General features: G+C 37.7%; 1 pseudogene; it reads right to left on the bottom strand.

Moving 5' to 3' along the window:
* Positions 1-13776: 13776 nt before the first annotated feature.
* Positions 13777-15025, bottom strand: LOC144563563 (uncharacterized; annotated as a pseudogene).
* Between the last annotated feature and the right edge of the window lie 2087 nt (positions 15026-17112).

The following is a 17112-nucleotide window of genomic DNA, read 5'->3' as shown; positions in this document are numbered from 1 at the left end:
TTCTATAAGGGTTGTAAATGTCATATTATCTTCCCATATAGTTACACTACAAGAGTGATCCAAACACCTTCAATTGGAGTGTTGTATTAGGGTTGTAAATGCCCTATTATCTTGCCATTATAGGGACACTACTAAGGTGCTCATATCTCCTTCAATTGGAGTGTTGTATAAGGGTTGTAAATGCCCTATTATCTTCCCATATAGACACTACAAGAGTCCTCCAAACACTTTCTATTCGTGCGTTGTATTAGGGTTGCACATGCCCTTTTATCTAGTCATCTGGAGACACAACTAGAGTTCTCCAAACACCTTCTATTGGTGCGTTGTATTAGGCTTGTAAAATACCCTATTATCTTGCCATAGAGAGACACTTCAAGAGTGCTCCAAACACCTTCAATTGGAGTGTTGTATTAGGGTTGTCAATGCCCTATTATCTTGCCATCTGGAGATACTAGTAGAGTGCTCCAAACACCTTCAATTGAAACGTTGTATTAGGGTTCTAAATACCATATTATCTTGCCATATAAGGACACTACTAAGGTGCTCATATCCCCTTCAATTGGAGTGTTGTATAAGGGTTGTAAATACCCTATTATCTTTCCATATAGAGATACTAGAAGAGTGCTCCAAACACCTTCAATTGGAGTGTTCTTGTCACACCCCGCGGCCCCGGTATACGACAGTCTCCCGCCGTAAGCATACAACGCCGTGTATACTTACAAGGTTATTCAATTTATACTTAACAATTCAAAACTAAATAATATAAACCAAGTTTATATATACACAAATCAGAGTACACAGTCTGGTCAGAGTATAATACAACAAAAGTATCTCATCCGGATACCAACCATAAGGCCTACCCTAAAACTATACATCGAAACATATCTAGGGTCATGAGATGGTAAGCTATTATGGCCTACTACTCGCGTGCCTCTCCGGAATCGGTCGCACCAATACCTGTAATATAACCCGAAGGGTGGGGGTGAGAATAAATTCTCAGTGCGAATTTGCCACAGTTTGAATTATTGGACTTGCAATCAAACTCCATATTAAAAAATGAAACCCAAACAATAACAATGCAAACAGATATATATATATATATATATAATCATAAATAACAGAATGCCAGTGCTCGACAACAATTTATCAACCTGAAACACAGTTCACGGAATTTCCAAGATGAATTTCAAACACAACATATATTTGGCTTAACTCAATTCATTAGGGCTTGTAGCAATTACAGATGTTCTTTCGAGCTGGACCCTTGATCAAACCCACATCTGTAGGGTTACTGACACCTACAGATGGCCAACCGAGCTGGACCCTTTATCTGACACCCATCTGCAATTCCTTGGCTTAACAGTTATTAAGGTCTGGTTCAAGTCACATAAAGAAAATTATCTTGAGATGTCGTTTCCAATAGTCGCAATATTCAATTGACCTTCCAAATACATTAACACGTAGGAGAATGCCACCGAGCCATAGACGTTACACACTAGTCACCCACGATCTCAATTCACACATCATAACATAATCACCCTCCCTCGTCCCAACCGGTACTGGGAATCATCGAGGACCGTTCACCTAAGGCCATTTAGGATCCTGGGAATCAAAGCCAGCATACAGCCCGACTTTGCAAATTAATTGGATCCAAGTGCTTAACTTCGTAAATCCATTCACATACATATCAAATCGTGGTGACTTTCAATCAAATCAGATCATAATAGATCGACACAACCTACAACCATACCAACATGCAAATCACTCAAGTCACATCAATTCGAGTTTAATTTGATTGGGCTATGCAAATGCTTTACACAATTCAATGATGCAATCAATGATATTCAACATCAAACGAATAAACAGTTTAATTCCTGAAAATAAAGTATCAAACAAGTCCAAGAATCCCGCACCTGATTATGACGAGCGTACCGCTTAAATTATGGTTCAGGCGTCTCGAAATGCCTCGCAACGTCTTGCTCGACCGAGCCTACACCTATATTACACGTATACTAGGTTTAACATTGGTTCACGATCGAGAGGTTTACTCGAGTTACTTCTAAGGCTTATACCTTCTTTAATCAATTCCTATGCTTTTGGTATCAATTCGTTCGGTTCATCATTTCCCACCAAAATCCTCCAAAACCTCACACAATCTCATATAGGTCCTATGGACCATACAAACTCTCCATTTTGTAACAATTTAGGTACCGGTTCTCTATTTTGGTTCTCGTAACAGTTCGATTTACCGTTTGGTTAAACCTTAATTTGGTCAAATCTCAAATCAGTCGTTAAATGTTCTAGAAATTCAAGATCAGGAGGCAACCCTACCGATTACAAGTCTAATTGGTTGGGTTAAGAAAATCAATTCACGATTATGCCCAGTTTCAATTTTTGGCACGAAACCCTAGAAATTAAAATCCACAAATCGGAAGAAATCGGGAAAAAGATTGACAAATAAACAAGCAAGGAGTGTAGAGGAACCAATCCTCAAGCAATTCTAACACAAATCTCGAGTTTAAAACGAGAATCTGAGAAATCGAGAAAATTCGAGATTTAGAAAGAGAAAAGGAGAGAAAAGAATACCGAATCAGGGAGTTAGGAGAGATTCACGGGCGTTTACTCGGTTCCAGTTTTGATTTCTCGCAACAATCGGGGGTTTGAGAGGAACGGGAAACTCTCTCGCTCTTTTTCTCTCTCTGGGGTGAAAATCACTTGAAAATGGGGAAAGGAATGAAGTGGGAGAGAGAGAGAAATCGGATTTGAGTTTTAGGGTTAAATCACCCTGAGTGCGGACGCACCCATCCGCAGTGCGGGTGGCTTCACCCGCACGCAGCACTTAGTCGGTTTAAAACACAGAGAAATAACTCAGTGCGGATCGTTTCATCCACAGTGCGGGTCAACCCATCCGCACTCGGGACCTAGACATATTTCGGAAAATGAAATTAACACAGAAAAATCGCTGAGTGCGGATGCATTCATCCGCAGTGCGGGTCACTCACCCAACTTAGTCGGTTTAAAACACAGAGAAATAACTCAGTGCGGATCGTTTCATCCGCAGTGCGGGTCAACCCATCCGCACTCGGGACTTAGACAGATTTCGGAAAATGGAATTAACACAGAAAAATCGCTGAGTGCGGACGCACTCATCCGCAGTGCGGGTCACTCACCCGCACTCAGGACTTAGGCAAGGGTTCAGGAAAAAGTCCGAGCCTAATGCGGATGCCTTCCACCCGCAGTGCGGGTCCATCCATCCGTATTCAATACTTGGAAGAATTTCAGAAAATTCAGTTCAACACAAAAATGCATGAGTGCGGACGCACCCACCCGCAGTGCGGGTCAATCCCATCCGCACTCAGCCAATAACGTTTCAAAATCTCGAAATTTCAACGCGGTTTCAATTCACACTTGACTTACTTACTTAGATGAACCTTAATTAAGGTTTTAAACTCCTATTTTGTTAACACGATTTTCGATTCTTGCTTTTAATTCATTTGAAATTAATTATAAAAATTTCGTAACGTAACAGTTCTATAAGGGATTTAAATGCCCTATTATCTTCCCATGTAGAGACACTACAAGAGTGTTGCAAACACCTTCAATTGGAGTGTTGTATTAGGGTTGTAAATGCCCTATTATCTTGCAATCTGGAGGCACTACTAGAGTGCTCCAAACACCTTCAATTGGAGTGTTGTATTAGTGTTGTAAACGCCCTATTATCATGCAATCTAGAGACACTACAGGAGTGCTCCAAACACCTTCAATTAGAGTGTTGTTAATGGTTGTAAATGCCCTGTTATCTTCCCATATAAAGACACTACAAGAGTGCTCTAAACACTTTCAACTGAAGTGTTGTATTAGTGTTGTAAATGCCTTATTATCTTCCCATATAGAGAGACACTACAAGAGTTTTCCAAACACCTTGAATGTGTTGTATTGGGGTTGTAAATGCCCTATTATCTTGCAATTTGGAGGCACTACTAGAGTGCTCCCAACACCTTCAATTGGAGTGTTATATTAGGGTTGTAAACGCCCTATTATCATGCAATCTGGAGACACTACTAGAGTGCTCCAAACACCATCAATAAGAGTGTTGTATTAGGGTTGTCAATGTACCATTATCTTCCCATATGGAGACCATACAAGAGTACTCCAAACACCTTCAATTGGAGTGTTGTATTAGGATTGTAAACGCCCTACTATCATGTAATCTAGAGACACTACTAGAGTGCTCGAAACACCTTCAATTAGAGTGTTGTATAAGGGTTGTAAATGCCCTATTATCATTCCATATAGAGACACTACAAGAGTGCTCCAAACACCTTCTATTGGTGCGTTGTATTAGGCTTGTAAAATACCCTATTATCTTGCCATAGAGAGACACTTCAAGAGTGCTCCAAACACCTTCAATTGGAGTGTTGTATTAGGTTTGTCAATGCCCTATTATCTTGCCATCTGGAGATACTAGTAGAGTGCTCCAAACACCTTCAATGGGAACGTTGTATTAGGGTTGTAAATACCCTATTATCTTGCCATATAGGGACACTACTAAGCTGCTCATATCCCCTTCAATTGGAGTGTTGTATAGGGGTTGTAAATACCCTATTATCTTCCCATATAGAGACACTAGAAGAGTAATCCAAACACCTTCAATTGGAGTGTTTTATAAGGGATGTAAATGACCTATTATCTTCCCATATAGACTCTACAAGAGTGCTGCAAACACCTTCAATTGGAGTGTTGTATTAGGGTTGCAAACGCCCTATTTTCATGAAATCTTGAGACACTACTAGAGTGCTACAAACGGTTTCAATTGGAGTGTTGTATTAGGGTTGTAAATGCTCTATTATCTTCCCATATAGAGACACTACAAGAGTGCTCCAAATACCTTCAATTGGAGTGTTGTATTAGGGTTGTAAATGCCCTATTATCTTGCAATCTGGAGGCACTACTAGAGTGCTCCAAACAACTTCTATTGGTGCGTTGTATTAGGCTTGTAAAATACCCCATTACCTTGCCATAGAGAGACACTTCAAGAGTGCTCCAAACACCTTCAATTGGAGTGTTGTATTAGGGTTGGCAGTGCCCTATTATCTTGCCATCTGGAGATACTAGTAGAGTGCTCCAAACACCTTCAATGGAAACTTTGTATTAGGTTTCTAAATACCCTATTATCTTGCCATATAGGGACACTACTAAGGTGCTCATATCCCCTTCAATTGGAGTGTTGTATAAGGGTTGTAAATACCCTATTATCTTCCCATATAGAGACACTAGAAGAGTGCTCCAAACACCTTCAATTGGAGTGTTCTATAAGGGATTTAAATGCCCTATTATCTTCCCATGTAGAGACACTACAAGAGTGTTGCAAACACCTTCAATTGGAGTGTTGTATTAGGGTTGTAAATGCCATATTATCTTGCAATCTGGAGGCACTACTAGAGTGCTCCAAAGACCTTCAATTGGAGTGTTGTATTAGTGTTGTAAACGCCCTATTACCATGCAATCTAGAGACACTACAGGAGTAATCACCACACCTTCAATTAGAGTGTTATTAACGATTGTAAATGCCCTGCTATCTTCCCATATAGAGACACTGCAAGAGTGCTCCAAACACTTTCAATTGGAGTGTTGTATTAGTGTTGTAAATGCCTTATTATCTTCCCATATAGAGACACTACAAGAGTTTTCCAAACACCTTGAATTGGAGTGTTGTATTAGGGTTGTAAATGCTCTATTATCATGCAATCTGGAGACACTACTAGAGTGCTCCAAACACCATCAATTAGAGTGTTGCATTAGGGTTGTAAATGTACCAATATCTTACCATATGGAGACCATACAAGAGTGCTCCAAACACCTTCAATTGGAGTGTTGTATTACGGTTGTAAACGCCCTATTATCCGATTGTAATCTAGAGACACTACTAGAGTGGTCGAAACACCTTCCATTAGAGTGTTGTATAAGGGTTGTAAATGCCCTATTATCATTCCATATAGAGACACTACAAGAGTGCTCCAAACACCTTCTATTTATGCGTTGTATTAGGCTTGTAAGATACCCTATTATCTTGCCATAGAGAGACACTTCAAGAGTGCTCCAAACACCTTCAATTGGAGTGTTGTATTAGGTTTGTCAATGCCCTATTATCTTGCCATCTGGAGATAGTAGTGGAGTGCTCCATACACCTTCAATGGGAACGTCGTATTAGGGTTATAAATACCCTATTATCTTGCCATATAGGGACACTACTAAGGTGCTCATATCCCCTTCAATTGGAGTGTTGTATGAGGGGTTGTAAATACCCTATTATCTTGCCATCTGGAGATACTAGTAGAGTGCTCCAAACACCTTCAATTTGAGTGTTCTATAAAGGATGTAAATGACCTATTATCTTCCCATATAGACTCTACAAGAGTGCTTCCAACACCTTCAATTGGAGTGTTGTACTAGGGTTGCAAACGCCCTATTTTCATGAAATATAGAGACACTACTAGTGTGCTCCAAACGGTTTCAATTGGAGTGTTGTATTAGGGTTGTAAATGCTCTATTATCTTCCCAGATAGAGACACTACAAGAGTGCTCCAAACACCTTCAATTGGAGTGTTGTATTTGGGTTGTAAATGCCCTATTATCTTGCAATCTGGAGGCACTACTAGAGTGCTCCAAAGACCTTCAATTGGAGTGTTGTATTAGTGTTGTAAACGCCCTATTATCATGCAATCTAGAGACACTACAGGAGTAATCACCACACCTTCAATTAGAGTGTTATTAATGGTTGTAAATGCCCTGCTATCTTCCCATATAGAGACACTGCAAGAGTGCTCCAAACACCTTCAATTGGAGTGTTGTATTAGTGTTTTAAATGCCTTATTATCTTCCCATATAGAGACACTACAAGAGTTTTCCAAACACCTTGAATTGGAGTGTTGTATTAGGGTTGTAAATGCCCTATTATCATGCAATCTGGAGACACTACAAGAGTGCTCCAAACACCATCAATTAGAGTGTTGTATTAGGGTTGTAAATGTACCAATATCATCCCATATGGAGACAATACAAGAGTGCTCCAAGCACCTTCAATTGGAGTGTTGTATTAGGGTTGTAAACGCCCTATTATCCGATTGTAATCTAGAGACACTACTAGAGTGGTCGAAACACCTTCAATTAGAGTGTTGTATAAGGGTTGTAAATGCCCTATTATCATTCCATATAGAGACACTACGAGAGTGCTCCAAACACCTTCTATTGATGCGTTGTATTAGGCTTGTAAAATACCCTATTATCTTGCCATAGAGAGACACTTCAAGAGTGCTCCAAACACCTTCAATTGGAGTGTTGTATTAGGTTTGTCAATGCCCTATTATCTTGCCATCTGGAGATACTAGTAGAGTGCTCCATACACCTTCAATGGGAACGTTGTATTAGGGTTGTAAATACCCTATTATCTTGCCATATAGGGACACTACTAAGGTGCTCATATCCCCTTCAATTGGAGTGTTGTATAGGGGTTGTAAATACCCAATTATCTTCCCATATAGAGACACTAGAAGAGTACTCCAAACACCTTCAATTGGAGTGTTCTATAAGGGATGTAAATGACCTATTATCTTCCCATATAGACTCTACAAGAGTGCTGCAAACACCTTCAATTGGAGTGTTGTACTAGGGTTGCAAACACCCTATTTTCATGAAATATAGAGACACTACTAGTGTGCTCCAAACGGTTTTTCAATTGGAGTGTCGTATTAGGGTTGTAAATGCTCTATTATCTTCCCAGATAGAGACACTACAAGAGTGCTCCAAACACCTTCAATTGGAGTGTTGTATTAGGGTTGTAAATGTCATATTATCTTGCAATCTGGAGGCACTACTAGAGTGCTCCAAACACCTTCCATTGGAGTGTTGTATTAGTGTTGTAAACGCCCTATTATCATGCAATCTAGAGACACTACAGGAGTAATCACCACACCTTCAATTAGAGTGTTATTAATGATTGTAAATGCCCTGCTATCTTCCCATATAGAGACACTGCAAGAGTGCTCCAAACACCTTCAATTGGAGTGTTGTATTAGTGTTGTAAATGCCTTATTATCTTCCCATATAGAGACACTACAAGAGTTTTCCAAACACCTTGAATTGGAGTGTTGTATTAGGGTTGTAAATGCTCTATTATCATGCAATCTGGAGACACTACTAGAGTGCTCCAAACACCATCAATTAGAGTCTTGTATTAGGGTTGTAAATGTACCAATATCTTCCCATATGGAGACCATACAAGAGTGCTCCAAACACCTTCAATTGGAGTGTTGTATTAGGGTTATTAATGTACCATTGTCTTCCCATATGGAGACCATACAAGAGTGCTCCAAACATCTTCAATTGGAGTGTTGTATTAGGGTTGTAAACGACCTATTATCATGTAATCTAGAGACACTACTAGAGTGCTCGAAACACCATGAATTAGAGTGTTTTATAAAGGTTTTAAATGCCCTATTATCTTCCCATAAAAAGACACTACAAGAGTGCTTCAAACACCATCAATTGGAGTGTTGTATTAGGGTTGTAAACGACCTATTATCATGTAATCTAGAGACACTACTAGAGTGCTCGAAACACCATGAATTAGAGTGTTTTATAAAGGTTTTAAATGCCCTATTATCTTCCCATATAGATACACTACAAGAGTGATCCAAACACCTTCAATTGGAGTGTTGTGTTTGGGTTGTAAATACCCAATTATCTTGCCATTACAGGGACACTACTAAGGTGCTCATATCTCCTTCAATTTGAGTGTTGTATAAGGGTTGTAAATGCCCTATTATCTTCCCATATAGAGACACTAGGGTGCTCCAAACACCTTCCATTCGTGTGTTGTATTAGGGTTGCACATGCCCTTTTATCTAGTCATCTGGAGACACTACTAGAGTGCTCCAAACACCTTCTAATGGTGCGTTGTATTTGGGTTGTAAATGCCCTATTATCTTGCAATCTGGAGGCACAACAAGGGTGCTCCAAATACCTTCAATTTGAGTATTGTATTTGGGTTGTAAATACCCTATTATCTTGCCATAGACAGACACTACAAGAGTGCTCCAAACACCATCAATTGGAGTGTTGTATTAGGGTTGTCAATGCCCTTTTATCATGCCATATGGAGATACTAGTAGAGTGCTCCAAACACCTTCAATGGGAACGTTGTATTAGGGTTGTAAATACCCTATTATCTTGCCATATAGAAACGCTACTAAGGGACTCATATCCCCTTCAATTAGAGTGTTGTTTAGGGGTTGTAAATACCCTTTTATCTTCCCATATAGAGACACTAGAAGAGTACTCCAAACACCTTCAATTGGAGTGTTCTATAAGGGATGTAAATGACCTATTATCTTCCCATATAGACTCTACAAGAGTGCTGCAAACACCTTCAATTGGAGTGTTGTATTAGGGTTGCAAACGCCCTATTTTCATGAAATCTAGAGACACTACTAGAGTGCTCCAAACACCTTCTATTGGTGCGTTGTATTAGGCTTGTAAAATACCCTATTATCTTGCCATAGACAGACACTACAAGAGTGCTCCAAACACCATCAATTGGAGTGTTGTATTAGGGTTGTCAATGCCCTATTATCTTGCAATCTGGAGGCACTACTAGAGTGCTCCAAACACCTTCAATTAGAGTTTTGTATAACGGTTGTAAATGCCCTATTATCTTCCCTTATAGAGATACTACAAAAGTGCTCTAAACACCTTCTATTCGTGCGTTGTATTAGGGTTGCACATGCCCTTTTATCTTGCCATCTGGAGACACTACTAGAGTTTTCCAAACAACTTCTATTGGTGCGTTGTATTAAGGTTTTAAAATACCCAACTATCTTGCCATAGAGAGACACTACAAGAGTGCTCCAAACGCTTTCAATTGGAGTGTTGTATTAGGGTTGTAAATGCCCGATTATCTTGCCATATAGGGACACTAATAAGGTGCTCATATCTCCTTCAATTAGAGTATTGTATAAGAGTTGTAAATGCCATATTCTCTTCCCATATAGAGACACTACAAGAGACACTATAAGAGTGCTCCAAACACCTTCAATTGGAGTGTTCTATAAGGGATGTAAATGCCCTATTATCTTCCCATATAGAGACACTATAAGAGTTCTCCAAACACGTTCAATTGGAGTGTTATTTTTGGGTTGGAAATGCCCTAATATCTTGCCATATAGAGACACTACTAGAGTGCTCCAAGCACCATCTATTGGTGCGTTGTATTAGGATTCTAAATACACTATTATCTTGCCATATAGAGACACTACTAAAGTGCTCAAAACTCCTTTTAATTGGAGTGTTGTATAAGGGTTGTAAATGCCCTATTATCTTTCCATATAGGGAAACTACAAGAGTGCCCCAAATATCTTCAATTGGAGTGTTGTATTAAGGTTGTAAATGCCCTATTATCTTGCAATCTGGAAACACTACTAGAGTGCTCCAAACACCTCCAATTGGAGTGTTGTATTAGGGTTGTAAATGCCATATTATTATCTTGCCATCTAGCGACACTACTAGAGTGCTCCAAACACCTTCAATTAGAGTTTTCTATAACGATGGTAAATGCCCTATTGTCTTCCCTTACTGAGACACTACAAAAGTGCTCCAAACACCTTCTATTCGTGCGTTGTATTAGGGTTGCACATGCCCTTTTATCTTGCCATCTGGAGACACTACTAGAGTTCTCCAAACAACTTCTATTGGTGCGTTGTATTAGGGTTGTAAAATACCCAACTATCTTGCCATAGAGAGACACTACAAGAGTGCTCCAAACGCTTTCAATTGGAGTGTTGTATTAGGGTTGTAAATGCCCAATTATCCAGCAATCTGGAGGAACTACTAGAGTGCTCCAAACACCTTCAATTGGAGTGTTGTCTTAGGATTGTAAATGCCCTATTATCTTGCAATCCGGAGGCACAACTAGAGTGCTCCAAACACCTTCAATCGGAGCGTTGTATTAGGGTTGTAAATGCCCTATTATCTTGCAATGTGGAGACACTACAAAGGTGCTATAAACACTTTGAATTGGATTCTTGTATTTGGTTTGTAAATGCCCTATGTCTTGCTATCTAGAGATACTAGTAGAGTCCTCCAAACACCATCAATTAGAGTGTTGTATTTGGCTTGTAAATGTACAATTTTGTTTCCATATAGATACCATACAAGAGTGCTTCAAACACCTTCAATTGGAGTATTCTATTTGGGTTGAAAATGCCATATTATCTTGCCATATGGAGACACTACTAGAGTGCTCCAAACACCTTCTATTGGTGCGTTGTATTAAGGTTGAACATGCCCTATTAGCTTGTCATCTGGAGACAATACTAAAGTTCTCCAAACACCTTCAATTAGAGTGTTGTATTAGGGTTGTAAATGTCCTATTATCTTGCAATCTGGAGGCACTACTAAAGTGCTCCACAAACCTTCAATTGGAGTGTTGTACTAGGATTGTAAATGCTCTATTATCTTGTCATATAGAGACACTTCTAGAGTGCTCCAAACACCATCAATTGGAGTGTTGCATTAGGGATGTAAATGTCCTATTATCCTGCCATCTAGAGACACTACTTTAGTGCTCCAAACACCTTCAATTAGAGTGTTGTATTAGGATTTTAAATGCACTATTATCTTCACATATAGAGACACTACAAGAGTGCTCAAAACACTTTCCATTTGAGTGTTGTATTAGGGTTGTAAATGCCCTATTATTTTTCCATCTAGAGACACTACAAGAGTGCTCCAAACACTTTCCATTGGAGTGTTGTATTAGGGTTGTAAATGCCCTATTATCTTGCCATCTGGAGACACTACAAGATAGCTCCAAACACCTTCAATTGAAGTGTTGTATTAGGGTTGTAAATGCTCTATTATAATCATACCATATAGAGACATTACTAGAGTGCTCCAAATACCATAAATTGGAGTGTTGTATCAGGGTTGTAAATGCCCTATTATCTTTCCATCTGGAGACACCACTAGAGTGCTCCAAACACCTTCAATTGGAGTGTTGTATTAGGGTTGTAAATTCCCTATTATCTTGCCATCTGGAGTGACTACTAAAGTGCTCAAAACTCCTTCAATTAGAGTGTTGTATATGGGTTGTAAATGCCCTATTATCTTCCCATAGAGAGACACTAAACCTCGACAGGTAACTCAACAAGATTCGAAGCTTCATTAATTTTCATTGATTTCATCTCATCATTCATGGCTTCCAACCATTCAGATGATTTATTACTCATTATAGTTTGCTTGAATGAGATAGGATCATCTTCATTACCTATATCACAACCCTCCTTAGTAAGGTATACGATATAATCATCAGGTATGGCAGATCTTCTATCTCTTTGTGATCTACATAAGGGTTCTTGTGGCAACATAAGAGCTTCATCAACAGTAGGAACATCATGAACATGAGTTTGTTCATTAGCCTCTTGAACAAGAGGTATGGAATTTGTAACCTCTCGAATTATCAGAATTGGAACATAAGTCCGATTTTCTTCAAGGTTTACTATTCTATTTACATTACTTCCACTTACGTTGCCATTTAAAAAAAATGCAGCATGTCTAGTCTCTACTATTCTAGTGGTATTTGATGAGCAATAAAATCTGAAACCTTTGAATTTCTCTGGATAACCAATAAAATAGCAACTAATGGTTCTGGAATCAAGTTTATTTAGTTGTGGATTATAGACTTTTGCTTCTGCAGGACAGCCCCACACATGTAAGTATCCTAATTGCGAATTTCTGCTAGTCCACAATTCGTAAGGTGTTTTTGGAACAGATTTACTAGGAACCCGATTTAGAATATGTGTGGCTATTTTTAAAGCTTTTGTCCATAAAAAATCTGGCAATGTTGTATTGCATATCATACTTCGTACCATTAGTGTACGATTACGTCTTTCATCAACTCCATTCTATCGAGGATCTCCCGGTATTGAGTACTGATGAACAATACCACTTTCTTGAAGAAATGAAGCAAATGGGCCTAGACTTTGACCAAGGTCAGTGTGTCTACCATAATATTCACCGCCTCTATCTAATCGCACTACTTTAATTTTAAGGTTATGTTGATTTTCAACTTCATCCTTAAAAATTTTGAATTTATCTAGTGCTTCATATTTTTAATTTATCAGATACACATAACCATAGCGAGAATAATCATCAATTAAAGTAATAAACGATTTATACCTTGAGTAGGAAAAGTACCACATATATCAGTATGAATAATTTATAATAGTCCCCCACTTTGAATTGCTCCTTTCTTAGTTCTCTTGACGAATTTTCCTTTAATACATTCTATGCAGTTATCGAAATCAGAAAAATCTAATGCCAGGAGAATTTCATTTCTAATGAGACGTTTTATTCTATCTCTTGAAATATGACCCAACCTGGGATGCCATAATTTGGAAGAATTTCCAACATCATGATTTCTCTTGACTCCACGTTTATTAACACTAGTAATATTCATAGATTACAGAGATTCACAAAAGGAAGAATCTAAACATAATTTATATAGATTATCACATAATAATCCAGAACCAACAAACTTAGAATTTTGATATAGTTTCAACTCATTATTTCCAAACTGAAACATAAAACCACACGCATCAAGTTTAGAAACAAGAATTAAATTTCTAATCACACTAGAAATATAAACTACATCATGTAAATTAAGAATAAAGCCACTCTTCAAAACTAAACAAAGAGTTCCAACAGCCTCGACTTCAATCTCTAATATGTTAGCAACTTTATGTTCTTTTCTCCCTTTTGAAGCATCCTCACAGAATGGAATCCCTGCAATGAGTTCGTAATGTGCATAGAGGCACTAGTGTCAACCCACCATGTATTTAAGGGAACATCAACTAAAAAGGTTTCACAAATCATGAAATTTAAATCATTACCCTTTTTAGCGAGCCAGTCTTTAAACTTCACACAGTCCTTCCTCATGTGTCCACACTCCTTATTTTTCGGTTTTGGACTTTGAACAACAGTATGTGCATAATCACATTTCTCAGCCTTAATCATTTCTTCTTCTTCAACACACATGGCAATTAATTTGCTCATTTTCCACTTTTCTTTCTGCGTATTATAATTGATCTTGAAAGGACCAAATTGTGTAAGAAGAGAAGTCATAATGAAATGAACTAAAAAACCTTCAGAAATTGCCATATCCATGCCGTTTAATTTTGTGGCCATATCATTCATCATCATGATATGCTCACGGACACCGTTTGTCCCGTTATACTTGGTGGTGAGCATTTTCATTATGAGAGTACTTGCATTAGCCTTAGAAGTACTTTTAAACTGCTCTTCAACAGAAGCCAAATATTGTTTAGTAGTGAAGATATTATTTGCATCATCCTTCTCAGGAATACCTCCTCTTATAGCAATTGTAATAGTAATTTTCATAATCATGAGAGACATGCAGTTTGACCTCCCATTTTGCAAAATTATTCTTTTCATCATCAATACTTGTTGCTACAATAATAGGTTTGTACATTCGTAATGCCTGGTCAATATCCAAAACACCAAGACAAATCTCAATTTTCTCTTTCCAAGTAGAAAAATTAGTTTCGTTCAATGGTACTATTCTAGAGATTTGAGCATGAACATCATTCAATGCTGCATTAGATTCAGAAAAAATGAAATGCTTACTATTATCAACTATATATCCACAAATAGCATAATAACATTAAATCAATTGTATATAGAGGGACTAACTATAATTATACTGAAATAAATAATAAAATGCCAAATTATATTTCAGTTCTATCATAACAGTTGTTGCATAAAATTCAATTTATATCACCATTGGGCAGAAACAAATTGAATTGTTAAAATAAAGAAATTCATTTAATAAATCATAATGACAATTAAAACATAATGGGTTTTTCAATTAAAAAACACGCAATCCAGAATCTGTAAATCCAAAATAAAATAGCAAAGGAATTTAAATCTTACAGTTCTGAATTGAAGACATCTTTAGGCAGAAGCGTTAGTACTGATCTTCAACGGATGTCCTCAGATCTGATGATGGAGACCTTCAACATTTTCTTTACTTCTCTCTTTCAAAATGAACGAAACCCTTTCAGAATAATATCTCCTCAAATCAATAGAGAGAAAGATGTTTTCTAAAAATAAATGGGCAGAAAAAACATTTTTGGAATGACATCTGTCCAAATAGAGAAGGGGTATTTTTATATATTCTAAGGCAACCTTTGGGACCAGCATAATTATTAATAGCAATCTGAATTTTTTCATCAAAAATTCAGATGTCTTTTCGTTAATTTCTTTAAATGAAATTGGTGCATAATAATAACATAGGCCACATAATAAAATAAAACTAACATGTACATGCCATCAAGCATGGAAATTGCATTTGGTATGAGTCCCGTCTCTTTCATCTTTCTGAAGATCTAGTCAGCATCATGAGGTGGTGGTGGGGAGGATTCCGGGTTGGTGATTTGTGGAACCTTGTCAGTGTCAGCGTCCTAATCAGTTGTTGAACGGGTTTGTGGAACCTCTGATATATGTTGGGTATCCGTTTTGTTCTTACTGAGTCTTAGTTTCTTAAATAATTTGTATGACAGAGGAGAGAATGTATGGGATTGAGATTCAGGGTGTGAAATGCTAGTGCATAAAGAGGAATAAAGAAAAGAAGCTTGACATCTCCCTTTAAATTAAAGGTTATAATGGTAAATTTCACTACAACAGAAATATCCTTCTGTGACCGGCCAAATGGGTCGCAGATGGGTGAAGCACCGGTCCCAGATGACCAAAATGGGTCGCAGATGACCCGGTTGCAGTTGCTCTGTCACTGATGATAGCCCTGCTAACGTCACCGGTCTCTGAAGGTTAAGGCGCCGGTCGCAGATGACCCCTTCAGCGACTGATTATATCTGTCCTTGATGTGTGACTTGCTGACATGGCTATGGGCTTATCAGAGACCGACTGGGCGATCGCAGAAGGTTCCCAGATCGGTCGCAGAAGCTTATTATTTATTTTTTTGTTGTTGTTTTTTCCCAATTGGTAAGAAATGTACCAAACAAATATAATATTAAACCAATTCTGTTCATATATTTTTCTCCAGCCTCAATTGGTACGAAACGTAATATTCACAAGCATTTAACATAAAATATCATACGATTCACAAGCAATGTAATTGATACGTACCAAGCATTTAACATCAAATATCAAATAATTCACAAGCAATGTTAACATGTGCATCAAGACTACATACTTCATTAATGCAACATGAAGTAAAACATCTTCATCACAGGGCTCCTGCCAACAACAAGTGTTCCTCTCAAGACAGAGAGATATCAAAATAAGAAGGTTAGAAATATTACTGGACTCATTCCTAACATCTTTAGCATCCAATTTCAAGCCAGAGATAACTTCAAAAACATCTGGAATGATATCTTGCAATATTAAAACAAACAAAAAAATTAATATGATATCAATGTGAAGTAACTGTAATAAGTAAACTATCAAGGAAAAACAAAACTATTTTTTTATATATAAATGAACATATACAAGGAAGAAAAAGTTCAAAACCAATCAATATCCTTCTAGAACAATCTTTTAATAATTATCTACATATATAATTACCTATCAAATTAATTAGAGAACCGTGTCAACCTAAAATTCTTTCTTTGGAGATACCTTTGTTGTAGAGTGGGAACACGAACAAGAAAACTGATTTGATCCACCAAAGAAGAATCTGTATCACAGATTAATTAGTGAAAGTAAGCCAATTATGTATGAGATAATAATATTTAGATGCAATCAATTTTATATGTTATACTTTTCTTTTAAATTAAACTAAAACTTTCTGGTGATTGCGAATTACAAGGTTGTTTAGGGACTTGAAATACCATGTCAAAGGCTTTGTAAATAGTATATATGCCACATAGCTGAACATACTGGTAAAATGGAATCTTTCTTCTGTCTATCCCAATTTTATTTCAAAATAGCAAATAAACCTCTATTTTAAGAAAAATCAGGAAATTATAACCTGTTTCTCAATGCACCCAAAGATAATTGTGTAATATGCCAATTATGTAC

Source organism: Carex rostrata, chromosome 12, assembly GCF_964058835.1.
Source record: "Carex rostrata chromosome 12, lpCarRost1.2, whole genome shotgun sequence".
NCBI classification, from domain to species: domain Eukaryota; kingdom Viridiplantae; phylum Streptophyta; class Magnoliopsida; order Poales; family Cyperaceae; genus Carex; species Carex rostrata.
The sequence above is the reverse complement of the archived record's forward strand: the minus strand, read 5'-3'. Positions and strand labels throughout refer to the sequence as shown.